Source organism: Schistocerca gregaria, chromosome 6 (genome assembly GCF_023897955.1).
Source record: "Schistocerca gregaria isolate iqSchGreg1 chromosome 6, iqSchGreg1.2, whole genome shotgun sequence".
NCBI classification, from domain to species: domain Eukaryota; kingdom Metazoa; phylum Arthropoda; class Insecta; order Orthoptera; family Acrididae; genus Schistocerca; species Schistocerca gregaria.
The window spans coordinates 69139621-69157491 of record NC_064925.1 but is presented as its reverse complement, the minus strand read 5'-3'; positions in this window follow the sequence as shown (position 1 = coordinate 69157491).

Genomic DNA, 17871 nt, shown 5'->3' with positions numbered 1-17871 from the left:
GAAATTTAATCTGAACAACGCTGTTATCCGTTTAGCAACGTACAAATGTGAAAGATTGTGTCGTGACTGACTTATGTCACCGAGTCGTAAACGGTAAGGTTAGAAACGTCAAATTTTGGAAAGAGTGTTGATTAAATACCGTAGGCGTCGTTTAAGAACATATTTTTCGAAATTTCCCCCATTGTCGTTATGGAGACACTATTGAAGCTAGACCCACGAAAATTGGTATTTGGTTTCTCTTTCAGAAATATAAAAAAAGTTTTTCAACGTTTTTGGAAATAGTGGATGAAATTTTTTGTAAGTAAATCACTGTTAAAGAGCTACTAAGGTCACTCGTAAGGTTTGAAGTACGGGATGAAATATTTTGTGACATATTTCATTATGAAAGCAATTTTAAAGCTAAATCTATGAAAGTTGGAATCTGGTTCCTGCGCTGGTGATAAAAAATTAAAGTGTTGCACTGTCTTCGAAAATAAAACCGCTATGGGGGAAAAATAGGAGATGAAAAATTTTATGTAAATATTACATTATGCAAGCATGCTTGAATCTAAATGTATGAGTATTTGTATTTGTGTTTAAAATGTAATGATACACATTTCACAATTTTTGGAAATTCAACCCCAAGGGGTTGAAACATGGAGCGAAATGTTTTATGAAAATGTTTCACTGTGTAACAATTTCTAAATCTAAATCAAATGAAAAGCAGCATTTGGCTTCTCGGATGGAAATGAAAGAAAACATCGTTCAGTGTTTTTCGAAATTCTGCCCCTATGGGGGTACAGGGTCAGACTGATGCACTGATTCATTACCACCTAGCCCAGACCCCTAAGGATAGGAACGTGATACATGGAAAGTATGTGGATCTTATATGTGAATGTGGATCATATTCTGTAGGTGTCGTTTAAGAAGAAATTGTTCGAAATTCCACTCCTGAGTGCGTGAAATAAAGGAGAAAGGTTTATGGAAAATATGGCGCTATTAAGGCAGTTCCGAAGCTAAAACTACGGGAAATGGAATTTGGTTTATCAGTCAGAAATAAAAAAATAAGTTTCAGAATTTTTTGGAAATTTAACATATAAGTAGGTAAAATAGTGGGTGAAACATTTTTGAAAATAAATCATGATTAAAGGAATAATGAAGCATTTTGAAAGCTACATGAATCAATTCTCAGTTAGAAATAAAAAAAATACTTGTTTCAGGGTTTCTAGAAATTCAACCCCTAAGAGGGTGAAACGGGATGAAAGTGTTTACGCAAATATTTAATTATGAAAGTACTTTAGAGGCTAAGTGGCTGAAAATTTGTACTTACTTCTCAGTTAGAAATACCAGCACTGGTACACGCGGCGCTCGGGAACCACAGGACAGCTACGACACCTGAGGATGGGCTGATAACAGTCCGACAAAAGTCGTGTGAAAATAAAGTACTTCACAACTGAAATGGTACTTTCAGCCTCTGCTATTATTATGGAAATGGAAGGGGAAAAGGATGAAGATGATATGGGAGATACGATATCGCTAGGTATTCCAAACACAGCCGGTATTCCAAAGATAGCAAGTGATGACTTGAGTGAATATTATCGAACTATGTTTAATAAATCATGGATGCCAAATGCCAACAGCAATTCCTTACAAAAGAATGAAAAACTGCTAGAAGCCAACATTGGGGAAGATCAGTTTAGATTCAGGAGATATGGAGAAACACGCGAGGCTATACTGACCCTACGACTTATCTTAGGAAACAGGTTAAGTAATTGCAAATCTACTTTTATAGCATCCGTAGACTAAGAGTAAGCTCCTGACAATGTCGAATGGAGTACACTCTTCGAAAGAGTGAAGATAGCAGGGAGCTAAAGGTTATGTACTACTTGTACAAAAACCAGACAGCAGGTACTTGTATAAACGTCGAGGGAATGGAAGGGAATCATTGGTTGAGAAGGGAGTGAGACTCGGTTGTAGCCTACCTCCGATGTGTATCAATCTGCTCACTGAGCAACCAATAAAGGAAACCAAACAAAAATTTTGAGTAGAAATTATAATTCAAGGAGAAGACATAAATTTTTTAGGTTTGAAATCACCCTGTAATTCTGTCAGGGGAAGCAAAGGACTTGAAAGAGCAGCTGAACGTAAAGGACAATGTCTTTAAAGGAAAACACAAGGTGAACATCAGTAAAAGCAAAATAAGGATGATGTCACACAGTCGTATTAAATCAACAGCCGGCCAGAGTGGCCGAGCGGTTCTAGACGCTACAGTTTGGAACCATTCGACCGCTACGGTCGCAGGTTCGAATCCTGCCTCGGTTATGGATGTGTGTCATGTCCTTATGTTAGTTAGGTTTAAGTAGTTCTACGTTCTAGGGGACTGATGACCTCAGAAGTTAAGTCCCATAGTGCTCAGAGCAATTTACATTAACTGATACTGAGAGAATTTGATTATTGAACGAGACTCTTGAAGTGGTATATAAGTTTTGAGTAAAATAAGTGATGATAGCCGAAGTAGAGAGGATGTAAAATGTAGATCGACAATGCCAAGAAAAGCGTTTCTGAAGAAGACAAACTGGTTAACACTAATATAGATTGAAGTGTAAGAATTCCTATCTAAAAGTATTTGAGGAGGTACTGGATAGAATTGGCAAGAAGAGATATTTGTGGCGCAACCTGAATAGAGGAAGAAATCTGCTGATTGCACGCATTCTGAGACATCAGGGCATCACCAGTTCAAGGTATTACAAATTTAGTATTGGTGGGAAGCATGGGGGCAGGGGGGAGGCAGCATACCCCAGAGGGAAACCGAGAGATTAATACAGTTAGCTGTACGTACATTTCCCAAAACATAGCCCCTGAGATATATAACAGCATTTGTATTTCAGGTGGTTTCACTGTATCTGTAACTTCTGACATACAGTTCCGTTTGTATGACAATACTAGCTTCGAGAGTTTCAGAGCTCACTGTTAGTCTCGTGAAATCCACCTGGCACGTAGTTTTTGCTATGTAGCCTATCTAGGTTCTCATTCGGGTGAAGTGTAGCAAAACCGAATAATAGTCGTGCATATCTTTGGGATACTGAGCAAAGAAAAATACATTTACAGATTCATGACACTGACGCCAACAGGGTGTAAGATAACCGAGTGGCTATATATGATTCTGTTAGACGTTTCTATTAGTTCCAGAGAGTTGTAACTGAGTCACTGAAGATCTAGCTTGATGTAGCAGAGATAACCACTAGTGGTAGACATCCCGCAGCACTCTTCAGTCATTCGCAATAAGCTCAAGAACGGCATGTAGAGATTCTAAAAGAGCTAAATGTACCGAAACAACAATTGCTACAAGATACCAGCACTAGGCATAATGCAAACTTTTCTGTGTTAGAGCGCCTGTTGGAACAAAAATGTCCTGTGTCGTTATATTTTCTGTAATCAGTATCCGATACCCAATTTGAATTAATGTCAGAGGTATTTTATGGAGCAGTGCGTGAAGCTTTTGAAGCCCTTTGGAGAAATAACGAAAGTAAGTACTGATGTCTCCTGCACAGGCGGAGTAACGCCACTTACTACGGGATTAAGGAACAATACAGATAGGGATGCGACAGCACGAAGAACTCCTGTGTTGCCTCACGTGAGAGTGTCTTTAAAAGCTGAGACGGAAAATCGTTTCAGCTCTTTAAATGAAGGTCCAAATTACTTGACCGCAGCTGTTCTGGCCCAAGATTCAAAACAGACTGTTTCATGGTTACTGAAGTTGAAAGGTTCTCTTGTAATCTTAAGAAGAATCTTTCATCTCTAGTGTCTGCTAAATGAAGAAGAAACGAGTGTGAAACCACTGCGATCGCGATGCTAAAAAAACTCTCTCAGATTGTTTTAGCGAGGTAGAGATTGGAAATCATAGTAGCCTTGTGACGGTCAAGAAACAAACTAGACCGCTTGCGTGAAGATAGCCGGAATAGATCGCAACTGCGACCCTATTATAGTGTGACACAGCGCACACCTGCAACAGTGTATATAATGAAAGACTTTTCTCTGTAGCTGGTCTGGGTTACGAAGACAAACGAAATTGCTTATTACCTCATAATGCAGAAAAATATGAAATTATTCACCAATGATTGCGCCTAGTTCAGTAAGAACACTAATTTATCTTTTTGTTAGTATTAATAATAACGGTGTTTTGATTTGAAGATACAATAATTTTATTTGTGTTTGAGTATTTAGACTAAATAAAGTCAATTTTATGAAATTTTCCTAATGTATTTAAAATCCGATATACGCCGGATATTGACCTACATCCCATAAATATCAGACAGTAAAATTAAGCTTGACTGCAGGTTACTGGATAGTTGTTCGATACCCATTAACCAGTTACAATAGTAGAGTGGTATGAAAGTGAAGCAGTGGTTGGGAAGGGCTTGAGATAGGGTTGTAGCCTACCCCTTATGTTATTCATTCTGTATATTGAGCAAGCAGTAAAGGAAACAAAAGAAAAATTCGGAGTAGGAATTAAAATACATGGAGAAGAAATAAAAAGTTTGAAGATCGCCGATGACATTGTCATTCTGTCAGAGACAGCAAAGGATCTGGAAGAGCAGCTGAACGGAATGGACAGTGTCTTGAAAGGAGGATATAAGATGAACACCAACAAAAGCAAAACGAGAATAGTGGAATGTAGTCGAATTAAATCGGGTGATGCTGAGGGAATTAGATTAGGAAATGAGACACTTAAAGTAGTAAATGAGTTTTGCTATTTGGGGAGCAAAATAACTGATGATCGTCGAAATAGATAGGATATAAAATGTCGACTGGCAATGGCAAGGAAAGCATTTCTGAAGAAGAGAATTTTGTTAACATCTAGTATAGATTTAAATGTCAGGAAGTCGTCTCTGAAAATAATTGTATTCAGTGTAGCCATGTATGAAAGTGAAACAGGGACGATAAATAGTTTGGACAAGAAGAGAACAGAAGCTTTCGAAATGTGGTGCTACAGAAGAATGCTGAAGATTAGGTGAGTAGATCACATAACTAATGAGGACGTATTGAATAGAACTGGAGAGAAGAGAAATTTGTGGCACGACTTGACTAGAAGAAGGGATCGGTTGGTAGAACATGTTATGAGACATCGAGGAATCACCAATTTAGTATTGGAGGGCAGCGTGGAGGGTAAAAATCGTAGAGGGGGACCAAGATATGAATACTGTAAGCAGATTCAGAACGATATAGGTTGCAGTAGGTACTGGGAGATGAAGAAACTTCCACAGGACGGAGTAGCATGGAAAGCTGTATCAAACCAGTCTCTGGACTGAAGACCACAACAACAAACCCTTTAACATCTCTAGTTCTAGTTCCTGTTTCTCGCATTTGCTGTCTTATGAGTTGCCTTCGCTTCCGTCATTGCAGTAGTCATTGACTGATGATGCAAAACGATAATACAATAATGTCACACGACATTAAAGGAATGAGCAAATCTTGTGAATAATGCGCTTGGTTCTATTTAATTCGCCTTATTACTCCTGGTTTTCGATACAGTCAAGGTTCCTAGCTATCATACTGAAATTGTGAAGATGATGATGATAATGATGTTTAGTCTGTGGGGACCTCATCGGCGCGGATATCAGCGCCCGTACAAAGTTCCAGTTTTTACACAGTCCAATTTTTTTTTGGATAATGCAATGCAGCCACTATCCCGACTGATGAGGATGACGATGAAATGATGAGGACAACACAAACACCCAGTCCCCGACCACAGAAATTCCCTACCCCCAGCGGGGAACGAACGCGGGATCCGTGATCCAGAGGCAGCAACGATAGCCACTAGACCCAGAGCTGCGGACATATTGGAATTGTGGTTAGTGTTGCGCTATTTCAGATCTATTTCAGGGAATGGAGGTGAGATGCGGAGACTAGTAAGTAGGAGAAACCAAAACAAGAAACGTTATTTCCATAAATCGCTTACGACGGCTACCGGAATCAACGATTCGAAAGACCACGGCCGATTTCCTTCCCCATTCGGACCTAATCAGAGCTTGTGATACGTCACTAGCGGCATCATCGTTGGCGGAAACCTGTTTCGACCTTTCTTCAACCACAAAGGAGGACGTGTCGCAGATGTGTCCGCAGGAGGCTATGCAGTCTGATATGTCCTTTAGACGGCTATAATATTGTTACTCGAAAATCTATTGTGTCTTTTTTGTTGACGGAAGAGAGCTCCACTATATTGCAATATAATATACCTTGATAGTAATTCCCCGTGTTCGGCCGTGAAATACTTATTAATTGCATTTATCCGTGTGCGAGTCGGAGAATATGTTTAAGCAGCGATTAAAATGTTACGTGCCGAGGCGCGTAAAGAATCATTGAATCATTCCAATGTAATATTAGCTTCACTCTAAAATAATGTAGCTGTATTGTCGCTATTCTTCTTCGTCCTTTGGGTAGGTGAGGCGTAATTTCGTTGTCCTAAGACAGTCATATTGTGATGAACCAATTTCAATTATTATAGAGCAAACCGACTAGAAAAATATAGATACAGTCATCCTCGTGAGATTTGTTAAAGTTTTCTACGAATTAAATTTGCAACTAGTAATATCCTGATTATTCATCATCTACATTTATTTTTTTCAAGCATTTTTCAATGAAAGTGGAACAGTATCTTTGTCAGCTCATGGCCTGGTACAACGTGGCGTGCAACTCTGATTCAAGTTTCAAATTCTGCTACTGATTTTCAGAAAGCTGTATTTATTTTTGTGCCGACCAAACATTGTGGAATACATTTCCTTTACGTCACGTCTATGGCCACAAATTTTTGTCATCAAACTACCGGTTTCGATCAACAATGACTAGCTTCAGATCTGTATTATTAAAACATGTCCTGATATACTGAAGCAATAGTGGCATTTTCAAATGTTAAATACCATGGATCCAGTATATTAGGACATGTTTTTATAAAACAGATCTGAGGACTGTCATTATAGACCGAAACTGGTAGTCCGATGACAAAAATTTGTGACGATAGATGTTAAGTAAAGAAAATTTATTTTATATGTGGTTCACTGTTTTATTCCCGACCATGTCGCAGTTTGTCAAACACTGTGGACGAATAGCTGAAAAAGATCAATACACACAGCACTATAGCTTACATTCCACAAGCAATTAATATGTTGAGAATCACTACATACCACTGTGATATTTAAATTAATCGAAAATAAAATCCAAAAATAATAACATAAGGGAAGCACATTCCAATCAGAAACATTTTTAAGAAATTATAATATACACGACCGTCCGGAGAGGCCGTGCTGTTCTAGGCGCTACAGTCTACAGCCGAGCGACCGCTACGGTCGCAGGTTCGAATCGTGCCTCGGGCATGGATGTGTGTGAAGTCCTTACGTTAGTTAGGTTTAAGAAGTTCTAAGTTCTAGGGGACTGATGACCTCAGATGTTGAGTCCCATAGTGCTCAGAGCCATTTGGACCATAATACACAAATCAACAAAAGTTTAGCGTCAACCCGGTTCCCAGATCTCCTGAAGAGGGCCGTTGACTGTGGATACTGTATCACAGGCACAGTCCCTTTGACTGTCCAGAGATGTCACTAAACAGAACCAAAGATCTAAACAACATAAACCCTATCGGACATGCCTGGGATAGATTGAAAAGGGCTGTTTATGGACGACGTGACCCACCAACCACTCTGAGTGATCTACGTCGAATCCCCGTTGAGGAGTTGGACAGTCTGGACCAACGGCGCCTTGATGAACGAATACACGCATGCATCAATGCAAGAAAACGTGCTGCTAGATATTAGAGGTACCGCTGAGTACAGAAATCTGGACGACCACGTCTGAAGGTCTCGCTGTATCGTGGTACAACATTCAATGTGTGGATTTCATGAGCAATGAAAATAGCGGAAACTATGTTTATGTTGATCTCTATTCTAATTTTCTCTACAGGTTCCGGAACCCTCGGAGCCGAGGTGATGCAAATCTTTTTTGATGTGTGTAATGATCATAGCAATATCTTTTTTTTTTTAGAATCACCTCATGTTTGATTACAAATATAAGTTCTTGACAAGAAAACATTGGAAAAATGCATTCGAACATGGGTCGTTCGTTATGAAGTCACATGAGTCTATTGCTGATTCTACCTCTATTATGCTTAACAGTATATATTTACAAGTATTTCTCGAAGTAACGTCCTACTCTCTAACGACAGATTGCTCTATATTTGTATATGGACTTTTTGCAATGTTTTGGTGTCAGCAACACGTCCGCACTTCTACTTAATTGTAATTAATTTTAAATGCGGCAAGGGCCTTAATGGCCATAGGCCTGCTCTACGAACGTTTTCCGTTCATTTATGTCGACTACACTCTGCGTCCACATGGTGCTGATGTTCATCCTAGCTGTGGTCTCCCGGATATTATCTCTATATCTAATTCTCCGTTTTCCCCTCGTTCCATCCGATGCCCTGGAGAATGCTATGTTATGTATCCCATTCTCCGTCGCTAGTGCCGTGCGGACGCGAGTTCATTTATAAATCTCTGTCTACGTCACTTAATAACCAAGAAGCTGACATTCAACTGATACTGTAAATGACACTCGCAAGGAGCCTTTTATTCGTTTGGTGCTGAACTCGCTGGCAGGAAAAAGCCCCTCCCCCCACAACACAAAGTCCCCTCATCCAGCCACCCCGCAATCGCTGTTAAGCATTATTGCAGTACAACGAGAAAAGAAGTGGACAAGTAGAACACTTCCTACAGTTACAGAGTGGCGCAACACGAACAAGCTAAAAACCGCAAATATTAAAACTACACACGTTCTAATGAAGGGATCACTGAAAATAAACCCTGGCATTAAACTCAGCAACATGAACACTAAACGCATCTTGATGAAAGACACAGCCCCAATGAACATATGAATTTGGCGACAGACAAAGCAGAAAAACGTACAAAAACAAGCACGTGTAAACTCAGCCAATGAGAGACTACCAGCCACACTGGTGAGAACACACTACTTTGCGATCTTCTAGCCGGTACTGATCTCTGCTGCGAGCGAATGGGCACACCTTCTAAAACTCACTGTGGACAAAACAGCTGTCACGCGAGGGCAGGGGAATGTAGGGCCAAGAACATCTGCTGCACCATTTACAGTGGAAGCACTGTATGCTGTTCTAGGAGAATACCCAGTCGATATTACGATCAGATATCGAGCAGCATGAAGTTGGTTCGAAATGGACGTACCTGACAGGATCAACAAATCACTGAAGCACTAATTAAGGACTAGCGCCAACTTGAGCTCTGAAGGGTGGAGAATTGGCAACAAAAATTAGGGGTTAGTGATACTGGGTGCCGTGTATACAACATACTCTCTCATAATCAGGAGCCGCTGAACATGAACTATGCCAAATCCAGCCGCGACGTGGTTCACTGTCTGACCGGACACGGCCCTTATCCCAGGCACTTATACTCTACACACTGGGAAACTGGAAACCTCTAACACACTCTCCTGATCTGTAGGCTGTTCAACAACCTAGGACAAACAGGAATACACAGAAATACGGAAATGTGTAACACAAAACACAACGCAATGCGTAATGAATACACTCAACAGTATCCGGCACAATCTCTGCTACACTATACCGAGTATCGGAATAGACCACTTACAGCGCTTCCGCTGATATGGCGCCAAACACCCCAGGTAGTCTTAGCGCTACAGTTTCCTGCCATCGTCTGTCATCTGTTTTGGACACAGAGGGTTTTAGAAGGTGTGCTCATGCGTTCATAGCAAAGCTCGATACTGGTTCGAGGAGCACACAGTGGAAAGTTCGCACCAGTGTGCTGTTAGTCTGCAACTGGCTGAGTTTATGCGTCCTAGCTTGTGTAACATTTTTCAGCGGTGTCTCTTTTCACTTGTTTATGTTCGTTGAAGCTATATGTACTCGTAAATATCTTGTTACTATTGTGCCTTTAATGTTCATGTTACAGAGTTTGATGGAGCGATTTCTTTCCAGTGATTCCTTCATTAAGTGAATAACCTTAATATTGGGCCACTAAGAGAATTTTGCTTTGCTGCGCCAAAACTGTATTCTGAATATAAGAAAAATATAATATATCCGCCGGCCGCTGTGACAGAGCGGTTCCAGGCGCTTCAATCCGTAACCTCGCAGCTGCTACAGTCGCAGTTGCGAATCCTGCCTCTGGCATGGATGTGTGTGATGTCCTTAGGTTAGTTAGGTTTAAGTAGTTTTAATTCTAGGGGACTGATGACCTCAGATGTTAAGTCCCATAGTGCTTAGAGCCATTTGAACCATTTGATAATATATCCACGTATTATATGAAGGTAGATGTCTAGTAAATAATAGTATGAATGATGTTTATACAACGTATACCACTTGTAAAATAATACGATTGAAGTAAAGCACTCTTCGATGGTCACGTTACTTTAGTACCCGGAGAGATGGCAGTGCCGCACTTGTTTTCACCGTTCACACAGGGGTAAATACTTCCAGTCAGAGGGCAAGTGCGTGTTTACAAGCGCAGTCGACTGTTCAGACGGTACGATGCCACGTAAAGCTAATACTAGTTGTGAGATACGACAGCTTTTAATTTTTCACAACGCGAAAGGTAAATCATACAGGCAAATTGCTGCCACGCTCAATGTAAGTGAGAGCACTGTGGCAGATGTCATCAGAATATTAAATAATAAGTACCGTATTGACTGTATACCGGAAAAGGGCCAGCAGCTGAAGTTCGATGCACGTGGCAAGAGGCAGCTAATACGGAAAATAAAAAAGGATCCTACACTCAGTGCACCCAGATTAGCACGTGAGCTGCTAAACGAGACTGGCAAAAAGGCACATCCTCAAACGATCCGCAGAGCATTGAATGAAAGTGGCTACAACGGAAGAGTGGCCAGGAAGAATCCATATGAATCAACAGAATCGAAAGAAGAGATTGTACTTTGCCTGGGACTTTAATACGAAGGATGAAATATCGTGGAACGACGTCATTTTTGCCGACGAAAGTAAATTTAACATTTTTGGGTCGGATTGACGAAGCATGGTGTGGCGGAAGAAGAACGAAGAATTTACAGTCACAAATATTAAACCGACTGTAAAGCATGGAGGTGGCAGCGTTCTTGTCTGGGGCAGTATATCGATATTTGGACCGGGCGAATTGGTGTTCATCGTCAGCATTATGGAGAAATATGTCTATTAGAACATATTAAAGAACAATTTACGGAAAACTGGTAAAACCATGGGGATATTAAACACGTGCAAGTCTTACCAGGACGGTGACCCAAACATAAGGCTCGCATTGTGCAGGAATATTTGCTGTACAACTGCCATGAAGTCTTACAACCACCACCTCAACCACCAGCTCTCAACCCCATTGAGAATGTGTGGGAAGAACTGGAGCGACGTATTACAAAAACACCAGTATCGTCCAAAGAAACTCTGAAGCGTCGATTAAAAGAAAAATGAGACAGTCTACATGCGGACTACATGGAAAAAATCATTTGCAGTATGCCGCAGCGTTTTAAAGAAGTGCTAACAGAATGGCTACCCGAAAAGATATTGAAACATTTAATGTTCCACAAAATCTTGTTTTGAAGTGTTTTCTGCAAAGTGCCCAAATATTAAAGTAACGAGAATATGGGACCCAGTTGTATTTAAATAGTATTATAAAAGAACTTATGCAGGTTATCTTAATAAAGTTTATTATATTATTTACAAGACATTTGATTTGTTGTGTTTGTTTTGGTACGAATAAAGAAATGATGCTACAAGGTTAACTTATCACAGTGTCCGAATATTAAAGTGATTCACTGTATGTAGTTTTATTGTTTCCGACTGTTAGCTTGTTCATGTAGCAGCAATCTGTAGTTGTGTGAAGTGTTCGACTTGCTTTCTCGTGGTACTGCAATATGATTAACAGTGGTAGCGAATTGGGAGGGTGGGGGGTGGGGGGAGGGGGTGAGTGTCTGTTCCTTTCCAGAAAGTTCATGACTAAGCGAATAAATGGCTTCTTTGGAATGACATTTTCTGTATAAGGTCAAGGTCAGCTTGTTGACTACGAAGTGACATACACAGGGATTTGTGTATGAATTCTTTTCCGCCGGCTGCTGTGGCCGAGCGGTTCTAGGTGCTTCAGTCTGGAACCGCGCGACTGCTCTCGTCGCAGGTTCGAATCCTGCCTCGGGCATGGATGTTTGTGATGTCTTAGGTTGGTGAAGTTTTTAGGAGTTCTAAGTTCTGACCTCAGATGGTACGTCTCATACTACTCAGAGATGTCTGAACCATTTGAATTCGTTTTCACAAAGCAAGAGCGACGAAAAATGTGATACCTAGAATACCATGCTGTATGGAAACATATGGAATGAAATGAAAAGGCAGACAACATAACATGCAGCTCCAAGATTAACACCACAGGGTAGGCGAACAAGGACAATAGATTTAAAGAAAGCAAGAGTCAATACTCACGTTGCACAAAGCCCACAAAAGCAAAAGTGTAAATACATCCCAATCATGAAGTAAGATAAGAACATAAAGGACCAGTAAATGAACCTATTAGTACCCTACAAAATAAAAAAAAGTATATAGCAGCACTAGGTAGTGATCAGTGTTTGTACCGCAATGAGTCACTTTGACCTTGTACTTATTAGACGTCTAGAATTACAATAGTTAAAATAATCACATTGCCACAACATTACCAGATTTCCTATACATAACGCACTTTAAATCAGTTAAGGATTAAAAATGGCGCCTATAATAATTCGGCATAGTTAAAGGCGTCCGAAAGTCAACAGCTCGACGAAGGTACCGAGGTTCTTACCTCCGGACGCGTAAGGTGGCGGGTCCAAACTCTACCCTCTACTGTGTCCTATCATCCATTAAATTTAAATTCTTTCCTATCCTCTAGTTTCTCCTTTTGTTACATAAAGTGTTATGTTTAAGTATTTCAATTATTTACAGCTGCGACATCGTTATACTAAATTAAAATGAGAAGAATCCACGAAGTTCTGTGTATTTAAAAGATGATATTGTAAAATCATGACCTATCTTACCATCTTCGTGGCAGGTCTCTGTGAATGGTAGTGAATAACATAAAAAATGAAATAAGTATCGTAAGATATAACTCCACCAGTTGCCGCTGCGAAGTACTCGTATTGAAAGAGCAAGGAGGGGTCCTGCAATTGACTGATTTAGCAGGAAGAGTAGACTGGACCTTCGTGCGGGTCAAAGGGACGACAGAGGCAGGAACTCCAACAGTGCTTGACCACCAGAGAGGCAGGGCGCAGAAAGGAAAGAACTTGCTTTCGTCGTAGTGAAATAAAAAAAAAAGAGGTAACTTCCTCTGTTATCGAATTCTCGTCGAATAAAAAAGGAAAAAGGAAAACGGAAGACAGGGGGTGGGGGCTTAGGGTGGACGTGGAGGTGGCGAACATAAAGGGTATCAACACATCAATACGGGCCTGACAAGCTTTATGATCTGCAAATGACGTGTGCCCGTCTCAGGCGCCGTGTTCCCTTCTCCGGACTGAATATTAAAAACGCCATGATGTATCGGCCGGCAGGCGGCGCCTCGGTAAAGCGCACTGGATGCGACCAGCAAAGTTGCGGAAAAATATATCAGCTGCCAGCGAAACGCGAGGCCACGCGCGGGTACAGAGTTGCGTTTTTGAGTTTTATTTATTTATTTATTTATTTTTCCCCACCCCTTCCTCGGAACGGAGTGCCTACTGCTTTGACATATTACCGGCAGAAATCCGCGGTAACTTCTGCAAACATGGGGGGGAAGGGCAGCCGCATGTCGAAGTTGAGTATGCCTCTCTCCTCTTTTTGGATCCCGCTACGTATTTTTCCTGCGCCTTTAAAATCGACGAAGCTGCGTAACGGTAGACATCCATAACGTTCTCTCCACAAGGGATGTGTGAAATTCTGACAACGTGCGCCAGGATGTGGGTATACCTTGAATTACATAAAATTAAATAACAACAAATGATATGGAAATGTAAGAATAAATGCATTATAAAATAACTTTGTCCACAAATGGAATTTGTCGTCATAAATGGGAGAGACATTTAACACGCAGGGTGTCCCAAAAAGCCACTGATAAGGCTTAGCACCAGGTTCCTTACACCAAAACCAGGAAAAAATATGTACTACTCTGAGATGCATACCTTAAGAGCTATGAACATTGGTTTATCTTCGATACTATGAAACTGTTCTGTTGTACTACAAGGACTTTACTTTCCATTTTTTTGGAGGAAGTAGTATGATCAAAACCAAGAAAAAAAGCCCAATGGACATGTCTAAAATGCATACCCTAAGAGATATGAGTACTGGTTCATCTTCGCTAGTGAGAAACGCCTCCTATTGAACAAGTAATCATAGTTCTTAAGGTATGCATTTTATAGCCCATCTCTACTAGCCGTTATTTCTTGTCTTAGTCCATAGTACCTCCTCCCAAAATACTGAAAGCTGAGAGATCGAGGGAAAAGAGATGTATTTCGCAGTGTCTAAGATGAACAAGTGGTCATAGGTATGCCTTTTAGAGCTCGTGTTCAACTGGGTACTTTTTTCCTTTTTCTTTTTTAAGGAACCTGTCCCTATGGCTTGTCGGTAGCTTTTTGGGAGACCCTGTATGTATTTACAATCCGATGGTGAAATTGTGCCAGTGACAATACTAAATCCTTGTGTTCAACGGCCTGATGTAGGCCATTCAACTGAACGCCACTGCTGCGATTTGTGTGTCCCTCACCTGCCCATTAACAAAACCTGGTATCCGAACCAGGTGTCTTGCCTGGTAAGTGACTACGTCATTCAGAGGTGAAGGCTACCTAAAGCGCACTGAAATATTCTGTGGTTCGAACGGCATTCGAGTCCACGACCTTTCCGTTCCCTGAAAAACGGTATACCACTACACAATGATAGCCCTGCCATTGCCGATGGTAATGTAGGAATAATAAAAATTGCTAAAAAATACTTTTCTCTTGGTTGTGGTCTAATATTTACAAATTCTGTCCGAAACACCAGCTCACTTCTAAGAGCATGTCTGACAACAGACACTGTAGAAAATGGTGGAAACGTCTTGTGGTGGTCTCTAGTTCGCACTTCTCCATGTAAATGTAGTGAATGTAAAATCAATCACTAGAAAGAAATACCGACCCAAAAACATGTTGTTTTTCTAGGTACACTACCCTCTAGATACAACACTCTGTGCTTTGTATTTGTTAAGGATCTGTATAAATAATCGATTATTCCCCTTTAGGAGAGCGATTGATTGAACTTGAATTCAAGATTTTATTTTTGGATGTTTTCCCTCTCCTTCTTCCACGATGTCTTCATCCTCTCAGAATGTTGTCTTTTCCGTTCGTCTGTCCACTTCTTACCAGGTTGTTGCGTTGTTCTTTGCTCGAACTTCACATTTATGATTTTCCTTCGGCACTCGTTGCGGTCTTCGAGATTTTCTATGTTGATCTGTTGCGTGTTCCTCTGAACCTCCTTTAGCCACTCCGTGCTGCATTTATCTTTCTCATGGATGTCGAGTAGTTTCTTTGCTCTTCTGGTGTTCTCCATTCTGTAGACGTGTGTGTAGGACGTTTCCTGAATTCTTCGGTTATTATGTTGGTATTTTCTTAGAGTTCGTTCTGAGGTCTCCTCATCCATATTCCGTTTTTGTTGATTGTCCCGTAAATCTGCCTGAGAATTTTTCTTTCCTATTTCCCTAATTTTTGAGTGACATTGTTTCAGCTGCTTATGTTGCTTCTGGAAGAATCACAGTTTTGCGTCTGTCGAAATGCATTTGTTGTTGTAGTAGGCCCATGTTAAATTATATGCCTTTTGCAGCTTGCTGATCCTTTGTTCATTGGCGCTTATGTTTAGTTCTGATGACTGTATAGTTTCGCCAAGATATTTAAAGTTGCTGACTTGTGTGATGTTACCGTGTTTCATGATTAGTGAGGACTTATTTTCTGGTCGTCTTTCCATTTACTGGTACTTTTCATACGAAGTTTTCAATCCAATTTCCTGTGCAATTTCATGTAGTTTTTCAACTGCGTGAATTGTTTCGGTCCTGTTGTTTGTGATAATCGCAATATCTTCCGCGAAGGCAAGGCATTTAGCTTTAGTACGGTTTTCTTTTTTGATACCAATTTGGACACCTGTATCATGTGGTTCCCATTCTCTGATGATATTTTCTGGAACAATATTGAAAGGAATCTGGGACAGTCCGTCTCCCTGTCGCACATCCCTTCTTATTTCAAAGAGTTCCCATGTACAATTTTTTTGTATTATTTTTGTTGAAATACTGTTGGATTTCGTGGAGTCTATTGTTGTCATATCCTCGTTTTTCTTTCCGAATGACCTTAGCAGTCTTTTTCCAAGTTCTAAGAAAGTTGTTCCAGTTTTCCTCGGTTTTGTGGCTGTTGAATTTTTTCCAGGCTGTTATTCGTTTATCTATTGCAGACTGTGTACCACCAGCGTGCTTTCTGGTGCCTGAGGGTTGTCATAGTTTCATGGCTTCCTGAACTTCCCATGTTAGTTTCTTGCAGTCTGTCGATTTTTCCTTAATGTGCAGGTTTTTGAAATTAGGTGCTCATAACTTTAAGTCCAAAATTCTTGCAGAAGTTAATTGTTTTGTCACCGTTGTTGTTGGCAAATTTGTCTTTGGTTTGGTACAAGGGCCTGTTATACTTCTGAATTTTCTCTCTTTTCCTAGTTGTGCGTTAAAGTCACCCAGTAGGATTTTCACATGGTGCCTGTGTATTTTGTTGGTTTATTCTTCCAGAGTTTCCCAGAAATTATCCACTGCTTCAGGATGATATTTTTTCATTGGGAGAGGTAACGTCGATGACTGAGTGGAGTGCTGATTTCTGAACGGTGAATCCCGTTCCCAGGAGTGACAGTTTGTCTCTAACGTTTACGGCAGGTTTTCCATGGTAGATTCTGAATTGAAGTGTCCTTCGTCAGTGAATCCGGTAATTTTAATGTCAAATTCTTCCAGTGTGTTGAGGAGATCATTTTATTTACCTGTTTTGGTCAGAGCGTTCGCATTTATTCAGCCAATAAAATTCTTATGTTTAGTCTCGAAAGTGTTAAGAGTTCTTGAGAAGCTACTATTTTTCCCGCATGGAAATCATGATCACTTAGAAGCCGATGATGCAGTGAGTCCAGGCAATCGACTGGTGCCTGGGACAGGATTTCAATGATCGTTTTATGTGTATACCCCCGGTGGCTTGCTTCCCCCAAACTGGACGTCCCCCAGGTGGCAAATAGGGGAACGCCCATCATATATTTGGGGTGCCAAGGGAACAAAATACTCGGCGCGGACCAAAAATAGCACAGCAAATCAGGGTGCGACGACATCCAGGGTGGGCGGCTTCCTGGTCAGCGTCTGCCCACCAAGAGATTGCAGCTGTAAATGAATACTCCAGGAACTGACGATCTCTGGAACTAACCTCCTAGTGGAAGCACTGGACCAACAAGATTACAAGCAACCATGACTCGAGCGAGGAATAACAAGAATACCTCGAGTGGTAACCATTCCACCGCATTTCGCGATGAGAAGTCTCCTCACCCTCAACGGGTGACTGTGTGGTGTGCAATGTCCAGTCACGGAACAATCAGTGGGATATCCCTAGATGGTACGGTGACTACCGAACGACACGTGAAGCTTTTGAAAGAAGATTTCATCCTCATTATCCAAACTGACCCCGATCTCCAAGACAGAGCTTGACTCCATCGAAGCAGGAAAATGTTTGAAGTCATGGAGGAGCACTTTGGGGACCGTATTCTAGCCCTGGGGTTACCCAGAACCCACTGCCATGGGTCTCGATTGGCTGCCATATTCTCCGCATCTGAACACATAGTATCCTCTTTATGGGGCT